This window comes from Canis lupus, chromosome 1 (genome assembly GCF_011100685.1).
Source record: "Canis lupus familiaris isolate Mischka breed German Shepherd chromosome 1, alternate assembly UU_Cfam_GSD_1.0, whole genome shotgun sequence".
NCBI lineage: Eukaryota > Metazoa > Chordata > Mammalia > Carnivora > Canidae > Canis > Canis lupus.
The window spans coordinates 51391095-51415870 of record NC_049222.1 but is presented as its reverse complement, the minus strand read 5'-3'; the positions used below and the strand labels follow the sequence as shown (position 1 = coordinate 51415870).

Here is a 24776-nt window from a genome sequence, read left to right as displayed (position 1 = left end):
AATAATTCAGGCTCCTTTTCTCAGGGAGTCCACACTTAGGAATTTATTCTGGGAATGTAATCAGACAGCCCTGGAGATTTTATGAGTAAGGGATGTCATTGATTTTTTTTTTTTAATATTAGAAACAGTAATTTAACTGTTGAATAATAGGAACTATTAAAACACATACAATTATGATACACTTATACATTAAAATATGCCATCATTAAAATCATATTTAAAAAATTATCGATCGAATCCCTGGGTGGCTCAGTGGTTTAGCGCCTGCCTTCAGCCCAGAGCATGGTCCTGGAGACCCGGGATCAAGTCCCACATCAGGCTCCCTGCTTGGAGCCTGCTTCTTTCTCTGCCTATGTCTCTGCCTTTCTCTCTGTGTCTCTCATGAATAAATAAATAAAATCATTTAAAAAAATTATTAACAAAAGATAAGGCTTATAGCATGATTAAGAAAATACCACACAAAATTGTATACATTGTAAGAATGAATAAATGTTTCTTTTTTTTAAATTTTATTTAATTTTTTATTTATTTATGATAGTCATACAGAGAGAGAGAGAGGCAGAGACATAGGCAGAGGGAGAGGGAGAAGCAGGCTCCATGCACCGGGAGCCCGATGTGGGATTCAATCCCGGGTCTCCAGGATCGCGCCCTGGGCCAAAGGCAGGCGCTAAACCGCTGCGCTACCCAGGGTTCCCTGAATAAATGTTTCTATGGACATGTGTTTACAGGAAAACATTTGAAAGAAATCACACATATTATGATGATTCTGAGTAACTTTTATGTTTTTTGCCATAGTGTTTTTGAAAATTTCTAAAATGTCTACCAAAACCATATTCTAATAAGAAAAAAAAAACAACCTATGCATTTTTTCAAATAATCTTTATCATGCCATATACAAAAATAACTCCAGATAGATTTGAGATCTAAACTAACCAACCAAAGGGGCATCTGGGTAGCTCAGTGGTTGAACATCTGCCTTTAGCTCAGGGCATTATCCTGGGGTCCTGGGATCAAGTCTCACATCAGGCTCCCTACAGGGAGCCTGCTTCTCCCCCTGCCTATGTCTCTGCCTGTCTAGATTCTGTGTCTCTCATAAATGAATAAATAAATAAAATCTTAAAAAAATAAAATAACCAACAACAACAAAAAAAAAACCAGCAATCCTCTCTGATCTTGTGAAAGAAGAAAATAAAAATGATATTCTCTTAATGACCAAAGAAAGAAAAGAATAGAAATATCTTCAGCAATCATGTATTTGTAGATGAATCACAAATGAAATAAACATGTAAGAAGATTCTTGAAGTCAGGATAATATTAAAAAAATAAATATTGTAAAAAATTTTGTCAGATTGGCATTAAAAACTGCATTTAGGAGAAGAGCTACATATATAAAATTAGAGGGGATGTAAGTTGCCATTGAAGCTTTTTTGGGAACTACATTTGGAAAGTGCCCATGAATGTTTCCTGGGTACACATCTTTGGGCAGCAGTTTTACTTCTAGGTACCACTCTATAGAAATGCCTACGTATATGTGCTGTGACACAGTGAAGGATATGCCCATCATCCTGTTTTTCTGCAGACAGAAACCCTGTCTGCAGGGTTTATTGAGGGTTTTATTGAGGGTTTTATTGAGAACCCTCTATGTGCTGGGCACTTACTCTCATAGAGGATACATTGGAGAACAACAGAGGAAAGAGTTGATATCCAGAGGAGCCAATAAACATGTAAATAAATATGTGAATGAGATAATTTCAGAGAGTGATGAGTACTGTGAAGAAAGTACACTGAGAAAGGGTGATAGCTACCGACCAAGGAGAAATGAGACTGCTCAGATTGGGAGTTCTAGGAAGACTTCCCCGAGGAAAGGCCTGTGAGCTGAGAGGTAAGGAAGCAAGAGGAGCCAGCACACCAAGATCTTGGGACAGGCCCTCCGCATAGATGTGCAAGGTTGGTATATGGCAAGAAGGGAAGGCAGGGTAGTGGGACAGTGTTGGTATAAGAGGTTCCAGGGAAGGCAGACTCCAAATTGCATGGAACCCATAGGCAGCGAGAAAGACTTTGAAATGTAAATGTATCATTTTATTTTTGAAACTGAAAATTAGGGGGGAAATTTTCAACATTTGTCAGTAGGGGAAGGGTTAAATAAATTATAAAAGTCACACTGTAAAATACTATTTAGGTGTTTGAAAATGAGGAAACTGTTTCCTGACATCAAACAATATAAGTCATATGTTATTAAGTGAAAAAGGAAGCGTGTTTTGGAACACTGAATACAATGTGTCTTTTTTAAAAACACTAAAATACACACGGAGAAAGAGCTGGAAAATACAGGTGAAATTCTATCCTAGTGGCAATAGATGAAGGTGATTGCATGGTGCATGATGCATGATCATGCATTCATTTTATTATTAGAAAAATAAAAATAAAAACAACCATGGCTTTAAAACTACACTATTTAGAAAAGTGTATTTAGAAAACTGAGAAATTGGGACAAGTTTTAGCTGAAAAATATCCTTTTCCACATATTGGCAAAGAAAAGAGATTTATATTTTTAAAAATGCCTTGGGACTTGTAGTTTCTTATGCCTTGCATGGCTACCTTATGGAGTAAAAGCATTTTGCAAATTTACAACCGACTGTCATATTTCTATTTGCTTGGGGTTTTTTGTTTGTTTGTTTTTTGTTTTTTTCCCACAAATGGCTTCATATCTGAACTCTAGCTCACTTTTAGAATTTAAGCCTTTCCTCCTGCTTCCTGACCCACTTTGTATCCCCCAGCCACATCAGTCATGCAGCCATGTTTTAGTATAAATTTCAGAACACATCACAGAGGGGCCTATTCTTTGCATGTTAAGGTAATCCTTTAAAGGGCACTCTCTAACCAATGTGGCTTTTAAGATAAGGCACTGAAAGTGGGGCTTTCTTCATATAAAAGAGTATTTTGAGAGCCTCCTTTGATGTTTGAAACCCCTTTTCTTCTGGTTCTCCACTTGTCAGAGTAGATGCCTTTTTAATATTTGGGAACACTTTATTCTTGGTTAATTATCATCACAAGGAAAAAAAAAGGTTGGGATTTCTTTTGTTTGAACATGACAGTGGGATTTGAAAAGGCAGGTTTCTATATCATGAAACTGATGGCAACTCACAGAAACTGGATTTTAAAAACGGCTCAGTTAAACAGTCAAGGGATGAAGATAATAGAAGTAATCGTTCTGATAACTTTTTTGCAGAGCAATGCTTCAGCAAAGTGTTCATCACGATTGTTCTTGGAGACATACAACATCGGTTATTTAGATTCTTGAGTCATAGCTGTGAATGTTTGCATATATAGTATTGTCAGATAGAGATTTGATTTTATACTACTTGCAAACAAGTAAATTGGCAGGAGACATGAGCTTTTTGGGCCAAAGGCAACACCCTATATTAACATGCTGCACAGAGTCAGTGTGAGCAAATAGGTTTGTGTCAGTGCTTTATACACCTGGGTCCTACAGCAGGGCGGTGACTTCTCCTGGCGTGGATTTGCACTGTAGCTGAGGCTTCTGAGCTGAGGCAATCCAGTGCTTATATAACAAGTAGAGAGCAAGCCTACTTTTTGTCTGGGGGAGACATCACTTTACCTCTTAAGATTACTGGTTGCATAAGCATCCCTGACAAATGGCCTGAGTAGAAAGTAGGCAGGGACCTTGCTGTCTTGGAATGCCCAGACCAGAGGACTCTTTCTGAACAAAACCATAATTTTATATCATGAGTATCTTATAGTATATAGTGATGTTAATATATGTGTGCATATTGCATATATATATTTTTTTGCATATATATTTTAAAGAGTCTTTTTAAAAGTTTTTTCAAACTTATGGGATGACAGCAAACAGTGGTCTGTGTTTATTTCTTTCTTTATTTATTTTTTTAATTTACTTATTTGAGAGAGAGAGCAGGAACAGGGGGAGGGGCAGAAGGAGAGGGAGCAGCAGACTCCTCCCTGAGCAGGTAGTCTAACGTGGGGCTTGATCCCAGGACCTTGGGATCACGAGTAGAGCTGAAAGCAGATGTCCAACTGACTGAGCCATCCAGGCACCCCTCTGTGCTTATTTCTAAAACAACAAGAGCAGCAATAACATAGCAGTGAATAGCATAGAGATGAAAGAAGTAGCTGTCCCACTGCTATTTTTCTTGTGCCATCAAGTTTACTAAGACTAAACGTGAAAGAATAAAGAAAATTTCTAAATGCATATATTCATTGGCTATTAAATGGAGGTTCATTAAAATACAGACTGCCTTGAAGATGTGGATTTATATAGAAAAAATAAGGCTATTGCTAACTCAATTGCAGCTTCAACATAGAAACCAGATTAAATTAAAACGGCATAAAGGGATTTTCAGGGGCTCCTGCGTGGCTCAGTCAGTTAAGCACTTGACTCTTGATTTCAGTCAACTCAGTCCATGATCTCAGGGTTATAAGATCGAGCTCCATGTCTGGCTCTGCACTGGGCATGTAGCCTGCTTAGGATTCTCTCTCTCCCTCTTCCCTCTGCCTCTCCCCCACCCCCGACTTGCATGTACTCTCTCTCTGTCCCTAAAAAGAAGGGTTTTCATTGTTGTTTTTCCTCCATAATCTACTTTGCACCAGCTCTGCAGGGCACTGACAGGGTCAGGTGTGTGGGCAGGGGGCCCACAGGGATGGACTACACCATAGCTACTGGTTGACTAGAGCTCCAACAAGTCAGTGGAAACCATTTTTATAAAGAAGCCCCTTTAATTGTGATCAAGGACAATTTTCATAAAATAATGTTTTTACTGGGTTAGCCATGTGCCTGACTACAGTAAGTACTTGTTTGAATGTGGATCTGTGGCTTTCTACTATTTTTTCCCAGTATTTAAAATATCCTCCAGATTCATCTAATTCAGTTGAAAGAATTTTCTTTTATCATGAAAGGAAGGAAGACTGAATTGAGAAAGGTTTGGGTATTAATGATTTTTATTTTTATTGGATTTTATCTCCAATAGGATCATACTGCTGTTATGTTAAATGACACTTATTTCTGATAGTTAAACTTCTTTCCCTAAATATCTCAGTTCCTCACTATTACTTTCTTAAAGATAGGTAACTAAGCATTATAATATTCTGAGTTATGAGTTCCATATAGCTAAGACACAGAATTTATAGCACGCTACTTTTAGATCATACATTTTATGTGGTGGTGGGGGAAAAAAGAGAAAAAAAAACATTCCTGAGATGACTTGATTTTTCATAAATTAAGCTTAGACCTGTTGAGTCAACTTGTAAATTGACAAATAGAAGAAACAGCAAGTTCTTTAAAGCCTCATAATTTACCTACTGAACTATAATTTTATAAATGAATATCTTTTTGGTGCTTTCCTTTGGTACACTGCAAGATTTATTTGGCAAAATGTTTTTGGATTTTTCACTTTTAAACATTTATCACACACAGTATAGGATATGAGTGACTCACAGTTGAAAACTCTAAGAGTTACAGAGTCCTTCTTTTCATAATTCATGTAAATGCGTTCCATGTTATCAGGTGGGATTGTAGTTGCCAGCTCTGGTTATCTGGCCCATATGCGTTACTCGGTCTTCAGCAGTTTCCCCTAAAATATTCTATTTAATGGCCTCAAGGTTCAATTTGATACTGGGTTACAGTTGCTCACAGCGATTGGAAATACAGGAGCAAATAAGACTCTTGACATATTACTACTATAAATTTCCCTGTAGTGGAAAAACTTAAACCTAATTTGAACAGAATATCAAATCCATGCACACCATACTTGTATCACTCCTGCAAGATTAATATCGCTTTTTAAAATAAGGAATAGGCAATTAAAGGGACAGGCAAGAACATTTTTCTTTGTCTTTTTGTCTGTCTGTGTTACTGTCCTTGGGCTGTGGTAACAACATACCATGGACTTGGGCTCGGGCTTGGTGGCTCAAACCACGGATGTTTGTTTCTCATGGCTGGAGGTTGCAAGTCTAAGATCAAGGCGTGCTGGCAGACACTCTTCTTGGTGAGGGGCCTCCTCCTGGCTTGCAAAATGCCCTTACCTGGCAGAGAGAGAACAGTCTTTCTCTCTTTCTTACTCTTCTGATCAAGCCTTTATTTCCATCATGAGGGTCCAGCCCTCAGGATTTTAACACTAATTAGTTCTCAAAGGCCCTGTCACCCTGAGGCTCTGGTTTCAACCTGTGAATTTTGGGGGCACATAAATCAGTCCATAGTGTGCTTGCATGTGCGCGCTCTCTCTCTCTCTCTCATACCTAATCAGTTCTAAATACGAAGCCCACTCGTAAAGTGAAAATTTAATCATATCAACTTGACTGATGTTTATAAGTTATACTTTCCTCAGTGGTGAAGGGCGTTTTTTTGTTTTTTGTTTTGTTTTGTTTTGTTTTGTTTTCCCAGCTAATAAGATGGATTGTCTTGTTTTACAGCCCTCATCAAAGGCACTGGATAAGATGCCAGAGTTTCTGATGGGAATATTTCATGTAAGATGAAAGACACCTTTAAATGCTAGGACTTTGTGCTTTTGTTTTTTGTTTTTCCATTCAAATTTTTCACTAAATCTCAAAGCTGTCAGAAAGTTTAATTTGAGAAGTCACCACTGATGTGTGTTGTCTTCTAAGGACCAGTTCCTTTTCCTTTTCTGTCTTTCCATCAATACATCCCACACCCAGCAAAAGCCAGAGTTACAGGCCTGCTAACCTCAGTAACTTTAAGGAGAGGTCCTGCGTTAAGCTCTGGCCTGTGGTGTGCTAAGGAAGCATGTGGTTTACATGGAAAGGCAGCAAGAGCTTCCAGGGCACCCTGTCATGGCCTCATGGCTGCTCTGCTCCTTCTACTTCTGGCTTCTGTGAGATTTCTGGGTTTACATGGTATTTATGATATCAGACTTTTTAAAAGGAGAAAGAACTTCTTTTAAATGCTATTTTTAGGATTCAGAAAAGAAGCAAATATATCTGCCTGTATCTAAGGAGCAGAAAGATGCTTTATAGGATATTTCAGAACACAACTCCATAAAGGTTGAAATTCTTTTGAGAAGAAATTTTGTCTTCTTCAAAATCCATTAACATATTACCACTTATTTATAAAAGAATCTAAATAAATGCAAATATTAGGGAATATATATGTAAGTGAAGCATTTTCTAAGTAAATGGTTCACTGGAATAGGAGGTGTTGTTTAAGAATACCTTACCAGAAAGACAAGAAATGAGCATCATGGATCATAATAATTAAAAAAAAAAAATCGGCTATAATCCGCCCTATTGGAAAGAACAATTTTTTGCTTTATTTTTAAAGTAAGGGACAAAGAGAGGGACTCAACCTTTATATCTCACCTATCTCATCCAGGTACTATCTCTATGCTTTAAATCTAGCCATAGTTTAATAAATAAGAACCTAATTAGTGAGAATAGGGAAATTTATTACATATTAGATGACATAGGAAGACTAGAAATTAGACTGTTTAGGAAAGCTTTTGAAGAGTAATACTTTGTGATGTATTTTTAAAGGGGTTCTAAAGATGCCTAGACCATTGTTTTCCAAAGCATGTTCTGTGGTATATTTGCTCTGTTCGATGTTGATGAGTTCTGAGAAAAGAGGATGACAATGTAGTAGGTCTATTAAACTCTTCTTTAAATGTGTATCTTTATTTTAAAAAGACTTATTTATTTATTTGAGAGAGAGAGAGAGAGAAAGAGAGAGAGAGAGAATGCACAGAAATGGTGGGGGGCAGAGGAAGGACCTCTTCTTCAAACAGACTTCCTGCTGAGCTCAGAGCCCGACACAGGGCTGTATCTCAGGACCCATGAGATCATGACCTGAGCTTATATCAAAAGTCAGATGCTTAACCACTGAGACACCCAGGGACCCCTTAAACATGTACCTTTACTGTAGGACTTTTTCAGTGCTATTCATAGGCTAACATCTATTGTTTACATAACATCCAATGCTTCTGAATTCTGTTTGGCCACCTGATATTTTTCCTTAGGGTACATAAATCCATTGGTGTTGACACATTTCTGAGGTGCTTTAGGTACCTCAAAAGGCAGGAAGTGAAATCATTCAAAACTATGTTTTTATTGTATTGTGTTGTATGGTATTGTATTGCATTATTTTTTTTAAGACTTTATTTATTTATGAGAGACACAGAGAGAGAGAGGAAGAGTCATAGGCGGAGGGAGAAGCAGGCTCCCCGGAGGGAACCTGAATGTGGGATTCTATTCCAGGACCCTGGGATCATGGACTGAGCCAAAGGCAGACGCTCAACCACTGAGCCACCCAGTGCCCCCAAAATTATGTTTTTTAAATGTAAAAGGTAGGGGATCCCTGGGTGGCGCAGCGGTTTGGCGCCTGCCTTTGGCCCAGGGTGCGATCCTGGAGACCCGGGATCGAATCCCACGTCGGGCTCCCGGTGCATGGAGCCTGCTTCTCCCTCTGCCTGTGTCTCTGCCTCTCTCTCTCTATCTGTGTGTGACTATCATAAATAAATAAAAATTTAAAAAAAAATGTAAAAGGTATACTTAGTTATAGCAAAGAAAAAACAGATACAGAGCTCATGTTTACTTTTTTTCTGTTTTGAGAAAATGGTGAGGGAATTTCACTAGCAACTTAACTTTTTTAGTAAAAAGATTATTGGATTCAAAGTCAAGTAATGGCATTCTGTTCTGGCTCTATCACTAAGATTCTGGACACAGTGACCAAACATCTGTTAGCCTTAGTTTCTGGCTCCCTAAATGACTTGACCAGTTTATAGCTCTCAAAAATCCCACCTAGGCCCAACTTACATGAAAAGGTCTATAAGGTCATAGAGCCAGACAGATAGTATAACTGTACCAAATATTCTGAATGTCTTTGACAACTAAATCTAGGTATTTTATTCAGCCAGTCACTTACCAATATTTATTAATTTATTTTTGCCTGGTGTCAATCCTCTTAACAGACCTTCCATGTAAGTGTATGTTTGTATGGTGTGCATGGCATAAGGAAGCAGAGACAGGTGATTTAGACAAAAAAAGTCCACAAATACTGAATGACACAATTTCTGAGAGTCCTCAATATTTTGATGGAAAAAAAATCCAAAATTATGAAGTAGGAAGATATAGGGAGGAGGGCTGCTTTAGAATATGTTTATTCTCTAATAAACAAATAGCCAAATAACATCTACTTAAGAATTTTAATGATCTTTAGTAGTATATACTGAAATTATTTCAAAATAATAAACTATATATTTATTACAAACAGGTGTTGCCTTAAAGGTAAGAAACCTAAATAAATAAATAAAGCAAGTAAGTAAACAAATTCTGTAATGAATAGAGAAATGTGATTTTATAGCACTTAAAAGCTCCTACCCAGAAATGCTTTTTAAAAAACATTTTAATTATTAGTTTTCAAAAGTAAGACATGACATCTTTAAATCTGCAAATAATACTAAGCCTTTCATAATTTCAAGCTGATTGAATCAGACTGTGGCAGTATTTTGAGAAGCTTCAGGAATAGGAATAATGCTGGATGACTTTTAGTAAGGCAAGTGAAAAAATGAACATTTTGGAAAAATATTTCAGACTACAAGGTTGGCAACGTGGTGGTGTTGGTCTAGCACTACCACTCAATAAAGGCTTTAAAGAACATTTGCAGTGGACATTAGTACATGAGAAACTTCTCACCCAACATAAAACTAAAAAATAATAAAAATAACAGAGCATTTTTAATTATGGAGCAAATTTAATTTTGTTCTTCAGAAAAAAAGAAAGGGAAACATTTTAGTTTTAAATGAAGTATGCTGTGTTCAGTTCTCATCTATTTATCTTAACTACTTCAAGTTTAAATTGTGCCATTATGTTGACATTCAGATTTGGAGAAAAATATATTTTCAAGACCTGAAATCAAACCTAGAAAATGAGGAGGCCAGCTTTTAATTGCTAGAACTGTAAATACTCCCTGTGTCCTTTCTTGATGTTTCTATTACTAAGCAAGTACTAATTTTAGAAGAACAATGGAAAAGAAAATAATTAGGTGTTCATGAGATGAAAATGATTTTCTTTTTTTTAAATTTTTTTAAATTTTTTTATTTATTTATGATAGTCACAGAGAGAGAGAGAGAGAGAGAGAGAGAGAGAGAAAGAGGCAGAGACATAGGCAGAGGGAGAAGCAGGCTCCATGCACCGGGAGCCCGACGTGGGATTCGATCCCGGGTCTCCAGGATCGCGCCCTGGGCCAAAGGCAGGAGCCAAACCGCTTCGCCACCCAGGGATCCCCTGAAAATGATTTTCTTACAGTAATATGACTATTGTGTTTTAACCTACTTTCACTATCTATTTCACCATGTCCTTCATGTTGACAATGTTACTTTCCACGTGTAATTGTATCTGGAAATCTCTGTCCCAAACAGTTTTCCATGGATCAAGATGGTACCAGGATCCGTACTCACACTGACCTGACTAGGCTTTTTACTATGTAGACTATTTTTCCTAAAATGGCAGTTGGGAGTAAGAGAAGTCATTAGCTCTTCAGCAGTGTACAAAAGATAAATGGGTCAAGAAGGCTTGAAGAGGCCTTTCTGTCATCGATATAAGGAAAAGAGATCCACCTTGTTTCCTGTGGCTACTTCCTCTGTGATCTACCTTTGCTTTCTGCCCACTGCCTACCTAAAGCTTGCTTCTGGAGACTAGCTGTGGTTCTCAGTGCCCCTTGCCAGGTTTACCTGGGTGCAGGGCTTTTTCAGCTAGCCCCATCCATGCAAAGTCACTGGGAGTTGTGCTGTTGAAAGATCTTATGATGTGGCTGTTTGTAAAGTTTGAGTCTCAAATACTTTTGAATCACGCTGTCCTGATGCCGGAGTTCTGTGTGTCACCTACCATCACCTCTCTTTCATTTTTGTCCCACCCAGTGGGGTGTGTTATAAGAAGTAGCACTCTAGTGTTGGTGGGGATGATTCACATTATTTTTGGAATCTAGCTTTGCCATTTAATGTTAAATGCAGCTGAAAAGTGGCTGGGAAAAATTCCTTGATTTTCTCATTCATTTTTACCCCACTAAAAAAATTAGCAAATTTAGTGATCAGTGAAGCTTTCCCTAGACTTGAAAAATCACTGTGAAACTTTTGTTAATTCTTTCTCAATGTCAAATCACCTATGTCATCCTAATGACACTCGGAAATCTTTTAAATATCCCTGCTGCATTTTTAGCAACTAAATTTGAAGTAAAACCCTGGGCCAGCCATGGACATTACTATCCAAGATTTTTTTTTTTTTAAGATTTTATTTATTTATTCATGAGACAGACAGACACACACACACACACACACACACACACACACACACAGGCAGAGACAAAGGCAGAGGGAGAAGCAGGCTCCCTGCAGGGAGCCTGACATGGGACTTGATCCCAGATCTCCAGGATCAGGCCCTGGGCCGAAAGAATTTATTATGTAGAAAGACAAGGCTTTAGATGCTCCATGAGTCGGTCCATTTCAGACTGGCTTCTGGCTATGCGCTATAGCCAGATGAAATATTCCAGTAGCTTGTGTTTGCTTTAGTGATTTTATGTTGCAGGAACAAAAATGAAATGTAAACAGTCTCCCACCACATAGACCATGGAGACAATGGCAAAATATGATTTATTAAAAGTTAACTTTATATGCAACTTCCTAAGAATATAGAAACCATGAGAAATTTACTGCCCTTGGTCCTGTCAATTTAGGGAGTTACTAATTTAGTTCTAGTGGATTTTACTGCCTGGCAATAATCACGACCAGGGAAAGGATAAGGAGGAGGAGAGGAGAATGAAAAAATCCCATAGAAATAATCATTTTTAGGGGATCCCTGGATGGCTTAGCAGTTTAGCGCCTGCCTTCGGCCTGGGGCGTGATCCTGGAGTCCCGGGATCGAGTCCCACATTGGGCTCCCTGCATGGAGCCGGCTTCTCCCTCTGCCTGTGTCTCTGCCTCTCTCTCTCTCTCTCTCTCTGTCTCTCATGAATAAATAATAAAATCTTAAAAAAAGAGAAAGAATTTTTGACAATTTTATTCTGGTACAATTTGTATAAAATAAACCATTACCACTTTCAAGATAATGAACATATCCATCATCCCCAAACTTTCCTCAGCTTCCTCATAATACCCCCTCTCAGCTCTCCTACCACCCCCACTCTGCAGTTACGCCCAAACACTGATTTGCCTTCCGTCACTATAGGTTACTTTTCCATTTTCTAGAACATTATATAATATATAATTATAATATAATAATATAATATATAAACATATAGAACCATAAAGTATATTCTTTTTGCTTGAATTCTTTCAATCCACTATAATCATTTTGAGATTCCTTCATGTTATAGCTTATATTACTATTTCTTCCTTTTTAGTGCTTACATATATTTCATTGCATGAATGTGCCACACTTTGTTTATTCATTCTCCTGTTGGTAAACATTTGGGTCGTTTACAAGTTTTGACCAATATACAGAAAGTTGCTGTGGACATCCTAATAGAAATCTTTGTGTAGTATTTTTTCTCTCTCTTGTGTAAATATCTGGGTGTGAGATGATCTTTTTTTTTTTTTCTTTTAAAGATTGTATTTATTTATTCATGAGAGAGAGAGAGAGAGAGAGATTGAGAGGCAGAGACACAGGCAGAGGGAGAAGCAGGCTCCATGCAGGGAGCCTGATGGGGGACTCAAACCCGGGACTCCATGACCACGCCCTGAGCTAAAGGGAGGTGTTAAACAACTGAGCCATCCAGGCTGCCTGTGAAGTGATCTTATATGATTAACTGTATGTTTAAATATTTAAGAAACTGAAATTATTTTCTAAGGTGGTTGTAACATTTTACATCACAGCAGTATAGAAGAGTTCAGTTGTTTTACCTTTTTGTCAGCATTTATTTTGGTCAGCTTTTTAATTTTAGCCATTCTGTAATGCTATTGTCATTTCTACCTTGCATTTTCCTTATAGATATGATGTTGAACATCTTCTCATGTACTTATTTGCTATCTACATATTTTTGGATGCAGTGTCTGACCAAATCATTTGCCTACTTTTTATTATTTTTGTTTTTTTTCACTCTTGAGTTTTGAGTGTTTATTATATATTTTGAACTCAAACCATTTATTGCATTTATCATATACATATTGTGCAAAGGTTTGCCCCAAGTTTGTATATTAATAGTGTTGTTCATTAAGTATAAAGTTAAAAAATTGATGTAGTTGTAATTTTTTTAATGGTCATGCTTTTAGGACCATAGCTAGAGAATATTTTTTTTTTTAAGATTTTATTTATTTATTCATGAGAGAGAGAGAGAGAGAAGGAGAGAGAGAGAGAGAGAGAAAGGCAGAGATATAGGCAGAGGGAGAAGCAGGCTCCATGCAGGGAGCCCGACGTGGGACTTGATCCCGGGTCTCCAGGATCAGGCCCTGGGCTGAAGGTGGCACTAAACCACTGAGCCACCTGGGCTGCCCTAGAGAATATTTTCTTAATCCAAAGTCTTTTTTTTATTTATTTTTTAATCCAAAGTCTTAAAGATATTCTATTTTCTTTCAGAAATTATATAGCTTTAGCTTTTACATTTAGGACTATCATGAATTGTGTGTTGATTTTTGCATGTGGTTTGAGGTAAGAATCGAAGTTCTTTTTTTGCATATGGATTTCCAGTTGGTTCAGCATGATATCTTGGGAAAACCCCTGAAAACCTATCTATTCTCCACTGAACTGCCTCTGCTTCTTTGTCAAGATCAGTTAGTTACCCATGTTTATGTTTATTTCTGGATTCTTCAGTTCTTTTAGGCTGTTTGTCTCTATACCAGTAACACACTTGTTTTATTCCTATAGCTTGATTACTCTTGAAATCAGGTAATGTGAGCTTTCTAACTTTGTTTTATTTATTTTATTTTTATTTTAAAGATTCTATTTATTTATTCATGAGAGACACAGAGAGAGAGACATAGGCAGAGGGAGAAGCAGGCTCTACACAGGGAGCCCGACGGGGACTCGATCCCTGGTCTCCAGGGTCACGCCCTGGGTCGAAGGCAGGCAGTAAACCACTGAGCCACCCAGGCATCCCTCTAACTTTGTTTTAAATATTCTAGGTCATTTGTATTGCCGTATGAATTTTAGAGTCATTTTGTCAGTTCTAAAATCAACCAATTGGTTGATCCTGCTGTGAAATAGATCAGGATTGCAATGAATCAATAGATCTACTTGGAAAGAATTGACATTTAACAATATGGAGTCTCCTAATCCATAAACACAATATCCCTTTTCCTTTATTTGAGTCATCGTTATTTTCTCTCAGCAATTTTTTTTTTTTTTAGTTTTAATGTACCTGTCTTTCCTACCTTTTGTCACATTTGTTTCAAGTATTTCATATTTATGATACAGTAAATAATATTTTAAAATTTCAATCTCCAACTGTTTATAGCATATCAAAGACAATTAATTTTATATATTGTGCTTGTATCTACCAACTTTGCTAAAATCACTACTTCTAATAGCTTTCTATAGATTCCGTAAAATTTTGTACATAGGCAATCATGTAGTCTTTGAATAAATAATGGTTTTTCTTCTTCCTTTCCAATCTGGATGTCTTTTATTTCTTTATTTTCACTTATTGCATTGGCTACAAGCATCAATATAGTGTTGAGCAGAAGTGTCAAGAGTAGAAATCCTCACAGTGTTTCTGTTTTTGGGAAGGAGGCCTTCAGTCTTTCACCATTAACTATGGTGTTAGCTGTAGGTTTTTTGTAAATGCTATTATCAGGTTAAAGAACTTCCTAGAACTCCTACAAATTTAATTTGCTGAGTTTTTATTAGAAGTAGATATTAGATATTTGTCAAATACTTTTTTATGTGTATTAATATAATCTTGGTTTTATTTCCTTTTAGTTTGTTAATATGGTTAGTACAATGTGTGATTTTTTTTTTTAATGTAAAATCAAACCTGCATTACTGGGATAAACTCTAATTGGTCAAATTATCCTTTCTATATATATTGTAGAGTTTATAAACCGTTTGTTCCTAATTTCTGAACATTTGCTAATATTTTATTACTTGTATTTGTGGTTAATAGCGGTATTAGTTTGTAGTTTTCTTTTAATGTTTTTATCTGGTTTTAGTACTATAGCAATGCTGGCTTCACTGATGAGTTGGGAAGTAGTCATTCCTTTTCACTTTTCTAGAGAAGTTTGTTTAGAATCAATATTAGTTTTTCCTAAATGTTTAGTAGAATTCACTTGAAGGTTTTAACTACAAATTCAGTTTCTTCAGTAAATTGTAATAGATCCACTCAGGTTATTTCTTTCTTCTTGACTGAGCTTTAGTAGACCATCTTTAAAGGAATTTGCCCATTTCATATAAGTTGTCAAATTTACTGGCATAAAACTGACCATAATATTGCTTTATTATCATTTTAATATCTGCATGTCTATAGTGATGTCACCTCTGTCATCGCTGATTCTGTAATTTATGTCTTCTCTCTGGCTAGAGGTTTATCTATTTTATTGATCTCAAAGAATCAGCTTTTTGTTTTAGTCATTTTTCACTGTTGCTTTTCTGCTTTATATATTATTTGTGGAGCAAATTACAGCTGATAGACAAATCCAGCTGTATTTTTGTAAGGCCTTCTATCTACAAATGATTTTTGTATTTTTAAAGGATTGTAAAAAAATAAGAAAAAGAATATGAACAGAGATCATGTGATATTCACAAACCCTGAAATATTTATTATCTGGCCCTTTACAAAAAAAGTATGCCAGTCCCCATTTTATATCTTTGATTTCTGCTATAATCTACTTACTTTGGATTAATTTGTTTTTTTTTTTTAATTTAGCTTGTCATTTTTAAAAATGCCATTGATTTGAGTCTTCTTTTAAATACAGACATTTATCAAAAAAATTTTTTCCTTTGGGAATTGATTTATATTTGTTCCTTTTTTCCTCCCACTTTTCCTGTTTGCCTTCTTTTGGTTATTTTATTTTATTTTATTTTATTTTATTCTATTTTATATTTTATTTTTGATTCCATTTTATCTCTGTAGCTTTCATTTTGGAGAGTTTCTATTACTATATCTTTAGATCATGTACTTCTTTTCTTCTACCCTTAATTGTATTCAGTATATTCTTCTCTTTTTATCTCACATACTGTAATTTTCAACTCTAGAATTTAGGTTTTTGTTTTGATTTTTAACATGTTCTGTGTCTTAAAATACTGAACATATGGAGTACAGTTATAATATCTCTTTTAATGTTTTTGCCTATATTAGTCTGAATCAGTTTATATTGACTGATTTTTTTCCTCTCATTATGGGTTTTCTTTTTCTGTTTTTTTTTTTTGAATGCCTGGTAATTTTTTATTGGATGTTAGATATTGCCATTTACATGTTTAGTGCTGGGATATTCTTGTTTTTCTGTAAATATTTTTGAGCTTCATTCTGGGACACAGATATGTTACTTGGGAATAGTTTGACCCTTCCAGGTCACATTGTTAGGCAAGACCAGAGCATCACTTAGGCCAGGGCTCATCGTCCCCCCAGTGAGGCAGGGCACTGGTACATGTTCTTCCCAATGCTATGCATGTCAATCAGGATGTTTTCCGGTGTGGCTGGTGGGGATGGGCACTATTCTTGGCCCTGTTATCTCAGTCCTTTCAAATTCTTTTCAGTGTCTCAGATAACTTCCTGATGTACATAAGCTGAATATCTGAGGGGGACTCTGATATTTTCCAGCACTTTGCCATGCAGATTCCAGCTGCCTTGGTCTTCCTGAACTACAGCTCCATCTTGGGCATTTAGGGAATTCTTCAGGTTTTGCTTGGGTCTCCCTCCCTGAACCCCAGTCTAGAAACTCTCTAGAGGCAGTAAGCTGGAGTAATGAAAGGGCTCACCTCATTTGTTTCTCTCTCTGAGAGACCACTGTTGTCTTAAAGCTTGATAGTCAGTATCTTGCAAACCACTGTTTCAAGTCAAATAATTACCAAAAATGCTAATGGACTAAAACTTCTAGTTAAAAGAAAAAATAGATCATTTGAACAATATAATGGGAGGTTGCCTAACCCAACTATCTCAATAAGATGAGAGGATGCCATAGGTAAAATATAAGCAATAAAATTAGCAAGTGCTGTTTTGACACATATAAAATCAATAACTAAAAAATACATTTTTAAAACATATAGACATATTTATAAAAAATATCACATTTGAGCAATAAAGTAAGATTTAACAAAGTTTATTTTCTCTGAATACAATGCAGCTAAGTTAGAAATATTAATTTCTATGATAATCAGTATTATACTGATAATATGATAACTAGGCAATCTGTGTTTGAGTATTAAGAAACTTCTAAATAGGGGATCCCTGGGTGGCTCAGTGGTTTAGTGCCTGCCTTTGGCCCAGGATGTGGTCCTGGGGTCCTGGGATTGAGTCCCACATCGGGCTCTCTCCTGGGGCCCGCTTCTTCCTCTGCCTGTGTCTCTGCCCCTCTCTCTCTCTCTCTTTGTGTCTCTCATGAATAAATAAATGAAATATTAAAAAAAAAAAGAAACTTCTAAATATCTACTAGGTCAAAGAAGAAACCACAAAGAAAACCAGAAGGTATTAAGAATAGAACAATAATAGAAAGAAAAAAGTCCTACACATTAAAATTCCCAGGTGTGTGTTTATAATGGTTCTTCAAAGAAAATTTATAGCCAAAAGGTTTTTAGTTAGAAAAAGAACAGAGGCAGAAAACTTAGAGAGCTAAGCATCCAACATATCAGAAAAAAACAACAGAACTAACACAATAAAATAAATAAGATAGTAAAGACAAAAGTCAGAGATTTCTGAAGGAAACAAAGGTGAAATAAAGTTAAGAAGGAAAGCTGGTGATTGTTTTTTTTAAAAGAAAGAAAATTGATAAATGCCTTACAAGATTGATTCAGAAAAGACTGGTCAAGTCACAAATAAATAATATTAGGAATAGAAAAATGTGTACAACTGAACTAATTTAGGGATTAAAATGATGTCAGAGGTTATATAACCTATTTCATTTAGTAAATCTGCAAACTTGTATGAAATGGATGGTTATTAAGAAAAATATAACTTACCAAGACTGATCTAATAAATTTTAATGCTCTAATAAAGAAATTCAATCTCTAATTAGAAATATTCCCATTAAGAAACATCAGGCCTAGATAGTTTCTAGGCATGAGTGAGTTTTACCAAACATTTGAGGAACTAATTCCTATCCAAATATTTCCTCAAAAGAATACATATTTTGCTCATTACTGAAAAGGGACATTATTCTCCAATGGGTATTTTGATTACCTTACTTACTAAAATTAATAAAGTTAGCAAAGAAAATAGAAATATAGGTAAGTATCATTTATGACCACTATTTCAAAGGTCTTAAATAAAATACTAGGGAACCAAATTAGGAAGAGACATGAAGGATAAACTATCATGACCCAATCATTTTAATTCCAGATATGCTTGTTTGGATTAACATGACTTCATCAATAAAGTAATTCATTGTATTAACAGAAGAACACAATTATATGATCTCATAGATGTTGAAAAACTATTTAACAAGATTAAACATAACATTTATTCTAAGAACTTATCAAGCTATGAATAAAAGTATTTTAATATAATGAATAAGTATCTAATAAAACATACAAATATGACAAACTAGTTATCCTTTAAGACTGAGAAAAATCACAACTATACTATAAACAGTATATAAAGTATAATAAGGCTTGAAAAAGAACAAAAGGTATCATGGTTGTATAGAATTAAACACAGTTGTCTCTGTTCATGGCTGACTGACGGGACTACCTATGTAGAGAGCCCAAAACAATATACAATTATGTCAAGCAAATTCATTAGAGAATTTGTAACTTTTTGTATGAAAATTCAACATACAGAAATCAATTGCATTTCTGTTTGCTAGCGACAGATAGTCAGAAAATGTGGTTTTTCTAAGTTACCATTTATAATTGCATACATCAAAAACAAATCGAACCTTTATATCCAACAAGAGATTTATAAGACCTCTGTGAATAACTTGACAAAACTTTATTGCTAGAGGTTAAATAAGCCTTTGGTAAATGGAGAGATGTACCATCAATTATGAGCAATCAGTCCTTTTCTTAACCATCTCAGAATGCATTCAGTAGCCACAATGTGCAATCAGCAAGCTGACTCATTATCTCATTACTTGGAAGGGACACGTACTTGTTGCTATAATCAGTTTGTTTTCTCCCACTGCAGAGTACATTGTGGTTTTCTTAATTTTTTTTGCTTTGAGTGAGCCATCGAAGTTCAAGCCTCCACCTAGGCAGCTTTTTATGTGTAGCCAACATCTGCTATTTTTCTGGAAATGACCAGTTTTGCTGCCAGAAAGAAAAGGCAATGATTTATCTGTTTCCTCAGTAGCGGACAGGAGGAAGAAGGAGTGATATGTGAGGGGGAATTTTGTTGTGTTCTGAGTCATGATGAGTTTGGCCTCTTTGTCTCCGAGTCTGGGATGGAAGGCCCTGGAGCCTGGGGATTGTTTCATTGAACTCAGGGGTGTGAGAGCAGTGGCCAGTGAGGTTTCTGAATAGCTTCTTTGGTTCCCAAAGGAACTGTAGCTTTGTCCAAAGAAATTATTTACCTTCCTATGTCCATTTTGTGTTTAAAATTTTACTGAAATAATTCACCTGAGATACGTATAAAGGGCTGATTACCATGGATGAATTTTGTTAAAACCCTGTGAAATCCTTCCCTACCTTCTATCTCTGTCATGTTTCAATGACCGCTCAAACCAAAACCAATCCGACCTCACTTGTGCTTATACTTGATGAACTCACTGTGCTCAAGTTCCCTGAAGCTTCATCCATTGTAAAGGAACAGAAACAATCCTCTGGGACATCATTTTAGATACTTTCCTTCACCCTGCTATCCTCAGAACCAATTTTCTGAGGAGCAAGTCTGCTTCAAAGATAGGGTGGCATATGTCTGAGCACTGGGGTATGGAGGTCATCAAAGAGAGATCACTTTCCTCTTGGCTCTCAAAATGTTCAAGAGCCATGGCCTTTCCTTCCCCGGGGTAGAGGACAGGGGTGGATGATGTGCTTGGTTCTGTTCCTCTGCTCTAGCATCTAAAACCTACCGCCCCTTGGCATAATTTCAGCTAATAACTAATAAGGTGTCATTTGCTTTTATGTTATTCACAGAACCACATCTGCTGAAAATAAATTTACATTAGGAATTAAGATAATGCCTCCAAATCACCAGTGTGATAATTTGCTAAGTGAAAATTGACTCATAAAAGGAAGGTAAAACAGGGAACCTCTGATTGCAAAGTCTCTGTAGATGATTTGAGATTGCACATTGAAGACCATATGTTTCAATGCAAATGTGACATGTAGCTAATATTGGGAGCATTTCCAGAAAATTCTGTGCAATATGCTCTTCCAAAAAAATGAAATCTTGCTTGGTGTAATGCTGAACCACAGTTATACGTGGCAGTTTGTGGATTGTATGCATATGGGAATGGCACCTCAAAACAAACTTTCCTTTTAGACTGTTATTCCATTTGTGAGACAGCAGCAGATGGCTCAACTGGCAGAGGAATTCACTTCAGCACAGTTCTGACTCATAACTGTTGTAAAGTTGCCAGAAGCATGAGTGACCAGAAGACCAGTTTTTTAATAATTTTATCATATAGCCTTCCTTTTCTTGTGTTGTTTATGGGTAACATCTCTACAGTAGTTCTCCATGGACATATTTCATAAATAACAGATCTTGATGCATTTATTTTAATAGCAGAAGCTTTATATTAGCCTTGCATCTGCTCTACAGATTACTTAGGTTTCCTAAAATGTCAACAGTCTCAATTTTGCATATGTCTAACAATATTATATTCTACTCTAACAATGTCTGTTTTGCACACACATATACACACAAACACACTTTCCATGAAAATGAGTGCACACAAATAATTCATGTCTTATACTTACCAGTAAGTCCATATTCACAAAATTATATGCTAATTGATCAAATGTAAGGAAGCCTTAAGAAACCTCACCTAGTGTCAGATTTCAATATACATACATCACGTGATCCACCAGTAATGCTGCTAGGTTCTCTGTCCTTATACTTCCTACTCTTTTTTTTTTGTGTGTGTGTGTGTGTGTGTGTGTGTGTGTGTGTGTGTGTTTGGGAAACCAGAATAACAGTGCAACTCTACTATTCCCATAAGAGGTTATGACAGGTGGCTTTTGCTTTGGTACTAAAGGAAGAACCACACATGATTATGTCATAATGTGACACTAAAAAGAGAAACCTAAGAATAACATTTTATGAAATGAAAAAATGAACTGTTTTTTATCCCATCAATTTTGTGTTTGTTTGGAAATTAAAACTAATGCAAAAATTTCTGTAACAGTTAAATGTATTTTCTTGAGGATCAGAAACCAAAAATGACCATTAGTAACATTTAAAAAGTCATCACCATTATTGGATTTGACAAGTCCCATCAATCTCATTTCTTTGTTGTGTCATGCAGCAAATGATATCATCAAATAGCATGGAGAAGCAGTGGTTTAAATCTATCCTCAGAGTCACTGAGCACATGAATGAACACTGCTTCTCTCTCTAGCAAAGTCCCTGGCACATAGTGAACACTTAATTGTTTCTTGAACCAGTTAATTAATTAATGTCCACCTAAGTCCACCACTTTCTAGCCATTTAAGCTTAGCAAGTTACCTTAATTACTGATGAATTAATCCTTTTTAGTTCTAAGATGTACAAATAAAGGAACCTTATTAAATTATGGAGAAGACATGAGATACCTTATGTAAAATACTTCACTTTGTGCCTGGAGCTAATTCGCGCATCAATACCATGTTCAGAGTTCTGTTCAAACACCAGGGTTTTCTCTTTGTTTTGTTTTTAAGTATTATCAGCATTTCTCAGTTTAATTGTGGAAAATTATATTGGGATTATGTTAGAGTGGAAAACTTTGACCATCTTCAAATGAGCTTAGAAACATGATAGAAACTGTATTCGGTATCAGTTGTAATATTTGAAAATTCTTGCCCACCTTTGCCTCTTTCTACCATAGGGACTGACACAGAACTGAAGAACATAACTAGTTACTTACAAAAAGGTTTTATTTATATATGCATAGTTATGTAAGATCTGCTGAACAAGTATCCAGATTAGTCAGGTTTCAAAGCAGTGTTTTATTAAAAAACAAAAACAAAAACAATAAAAAATCAATTCTTCCACAATGTTAATTCAATTATTACTTAGATTTAGAAGAACATTTGACTTTCAATGGTAGAGATGACATTAGGAATGGTTTTGTACTACAGAATTATATACTTAAATTGTATAACCATTTTCAGAGATGACTCTGTCAGATATCTGTTAATTTTTAATGGGGAATCCTATTCTGGAAGAATTTCATTTTGGTTTGACTATATCTTTTTTACTCACAACCCTTTAAAAAATCAACTTTTCCAACCAATTATCGGAACAATAAACTTTCGAATAAAGTTGAATAAGTTTACTCATCAAGACAGAGTTCCTGTTAGGGTATTTTATCCAAATTATTTAAAATAGAGGAAGTATGAATAATTTGAATAAAAAATACAGAGTTAGTGAGCTCTTCTGACTTTTTTTTTACCCCCTTAAATAGTTGTTTAATGGCAGTGGGCTGGAAAGAGCGATGGAATTAGCATATACAGACAACACCACATACCAATGTCATGTGGGAGGCCAAAGTGATGGGAAAGAGCAGCCTGGAGCCCCAGGTGAGGCCCTCTCTTCAAGAGTGAGTGTGGGAGAGGGCAGGGGCTGGAGTGTTGAGGGGGCAGCCTTAGAACACCTCTGCTTAGTAGGCATGGTTAAAGATGAAGAGGGACTCACTCACTGGCTGCAGCCCCGGCCTGACCACTTGGGGTGTACTTTCCTTAACAGGCAAGGCTGTTGGCCAGGGCTCGCTTGATCTACCCTTCCTGGGCAGCCTTCAGGTTCTCCTTCTTTCTACCCCAGGCCTTCAGGGCAGAAGCCTGTAGGGCTCGGCCATAGGAGAAGGTCAGGGCCCATGGCTTCAGCAGGGGGCACTTGTTGATGGCATTGAGGTTGATGGATGCCTCCTCCTCACTCTGGCCTCCTGATGGGAAGGTTATCCCAGGAACAGTGGGGGGCACTGTGCGGTGCAGTGCTGTGACAGTTGCCATGGCAATTTCCTCATGAGAATATTTGTGGGTGCAGGCATGGCCTAGGGTTATCATATTGGGCTTCAGCAAAGTGCCTTCCAGGTAGATGTGGTGGTCACTCAGAGCCTTGTAGACAGCAGCCAGCACCTTCTTGGTTACATACTGACAGCGCTTCAAGTCATAGTCCCCATCAGGGAGGATCTCAGATTCCATAATGGGCATGGTGCCATTCTGCTGACAGATGCTGGCATAACAGGCCAGAACATTGACATTTTCTATGATGGCAAGGGCTGAGGGGGGTGTTCCCCAATTTTTAGCACACAGTGCCACTTGGCAATGACTTTTGCCATTCACATGAAATACTATAGAATTATAGAAATCATGAATTAGTTCTTTTGAGATTTTGCTATTAGCCTATTTTATCCTGTTGTGGTTGTGTATGAATATTTGTCTCTCCAAGAAGATTGTAAGAATCTGGAAGTCAGGGACAAATCCTTATTTTCCTTTTGTGCAAATCATTGTCCCCATTCATTGTTATTTATAACATATAAGCCCTCATCCCCTTGGCATGCTCAAAATTTATACTGAAATTAAGTTTTAGATTTATCTTCTTGAAGCCTTAAAAAGCTTAAAAATGCATTTATAGTAATTATAATGAAGTATAAATGCATTATGTAATACATTAATAAAACATTTTTGCATGGCAGTATTTTGTTAAGCAGAAGTGGTACGATGTGTATTATAAAATTTCACTACTGATAGTATCAAAATTCTCTGTCAATTATGCAGTTTTGTTTTTTTTTTTTTTTTCTTGAGAGGGAGAGAGAATGGTGAGGAGGGGGTAAGAGAGAACTGTAAACAGGCTTCACGCCCAGTGTGGATCCCAACACCCGGAGAGCATGACCTGAGTTGAAATCAAGAGTCAGATGCTTAACCAACTGAGCCACCCAGGTGGCTCGTAAGCACATTTTTATAATCCCAAACACTGTAGTTTCAAGATTCAAGAAGCTTCATGTTTTTTTTTAATTTAATTGCTTTTAAAAACCACTCCACCATTAATTTAAAAGTTTCACACTAAAAGAGTGTGCAAGAGAAGTGCCCTGTTACTTTGCCCTAAAAGTTAATAGACCCATGTTTCATTAAAATAGTCTGTAATCTCATGCCCTTTAACTTAAATTTCTTCAGTCTAATTTTCTATTGATTGTGTTCATTCTCCCTGATTTCCTCTCAGTTCCTGTGTGTTTTTCTTATATGAATGCTAAGGTATTAGGTGGTTGTTCATAGACCCATGTGTCCCAGCAGCCAGTATGGGGCCGGGGAGTGATGATGATGGATCAGGACCTGCTGGTACTACAGCTGCCAGTGGGATGGGGGCTCTGCGGGAAATGCTGCTCAGTGTAAGTGTTGGACAGAAGCTGCGGAGCTGCCAGCCCTTCCTCTGTTCTTCTCAAATCCCTCACAATTTATTTGATGTCAATTAAGTCCAAAAATAACTAAGATTATCCATTCCATGCTAATATAGCAGCATTAATAGCACATTTTTATAAGTAAGTTCATTTGTGTAAGGAATGGACCCAAATCTGTTG

General features: G+C 36.5%; 1 protein-coding gene and 1 pseudogene across 1 annotated transcript in view; one reads left to right on the top strand and one right to left on the bottom strand.

Moving 5' to 3' along the window:
- Positions 1-24776, top strand: part of PRKN (parkin RBR E3 ubiquitin protein ligase) — a 1310777-nt gene that overhangs the window by 335704 nt on the left and 950297 nt on the right. The gene's annotated exons all lie outside the window — the stretch shown is intronic.
- LOC102157285 lies at positions 22705-23540 on the bottom strand (annotated as a pseudogene).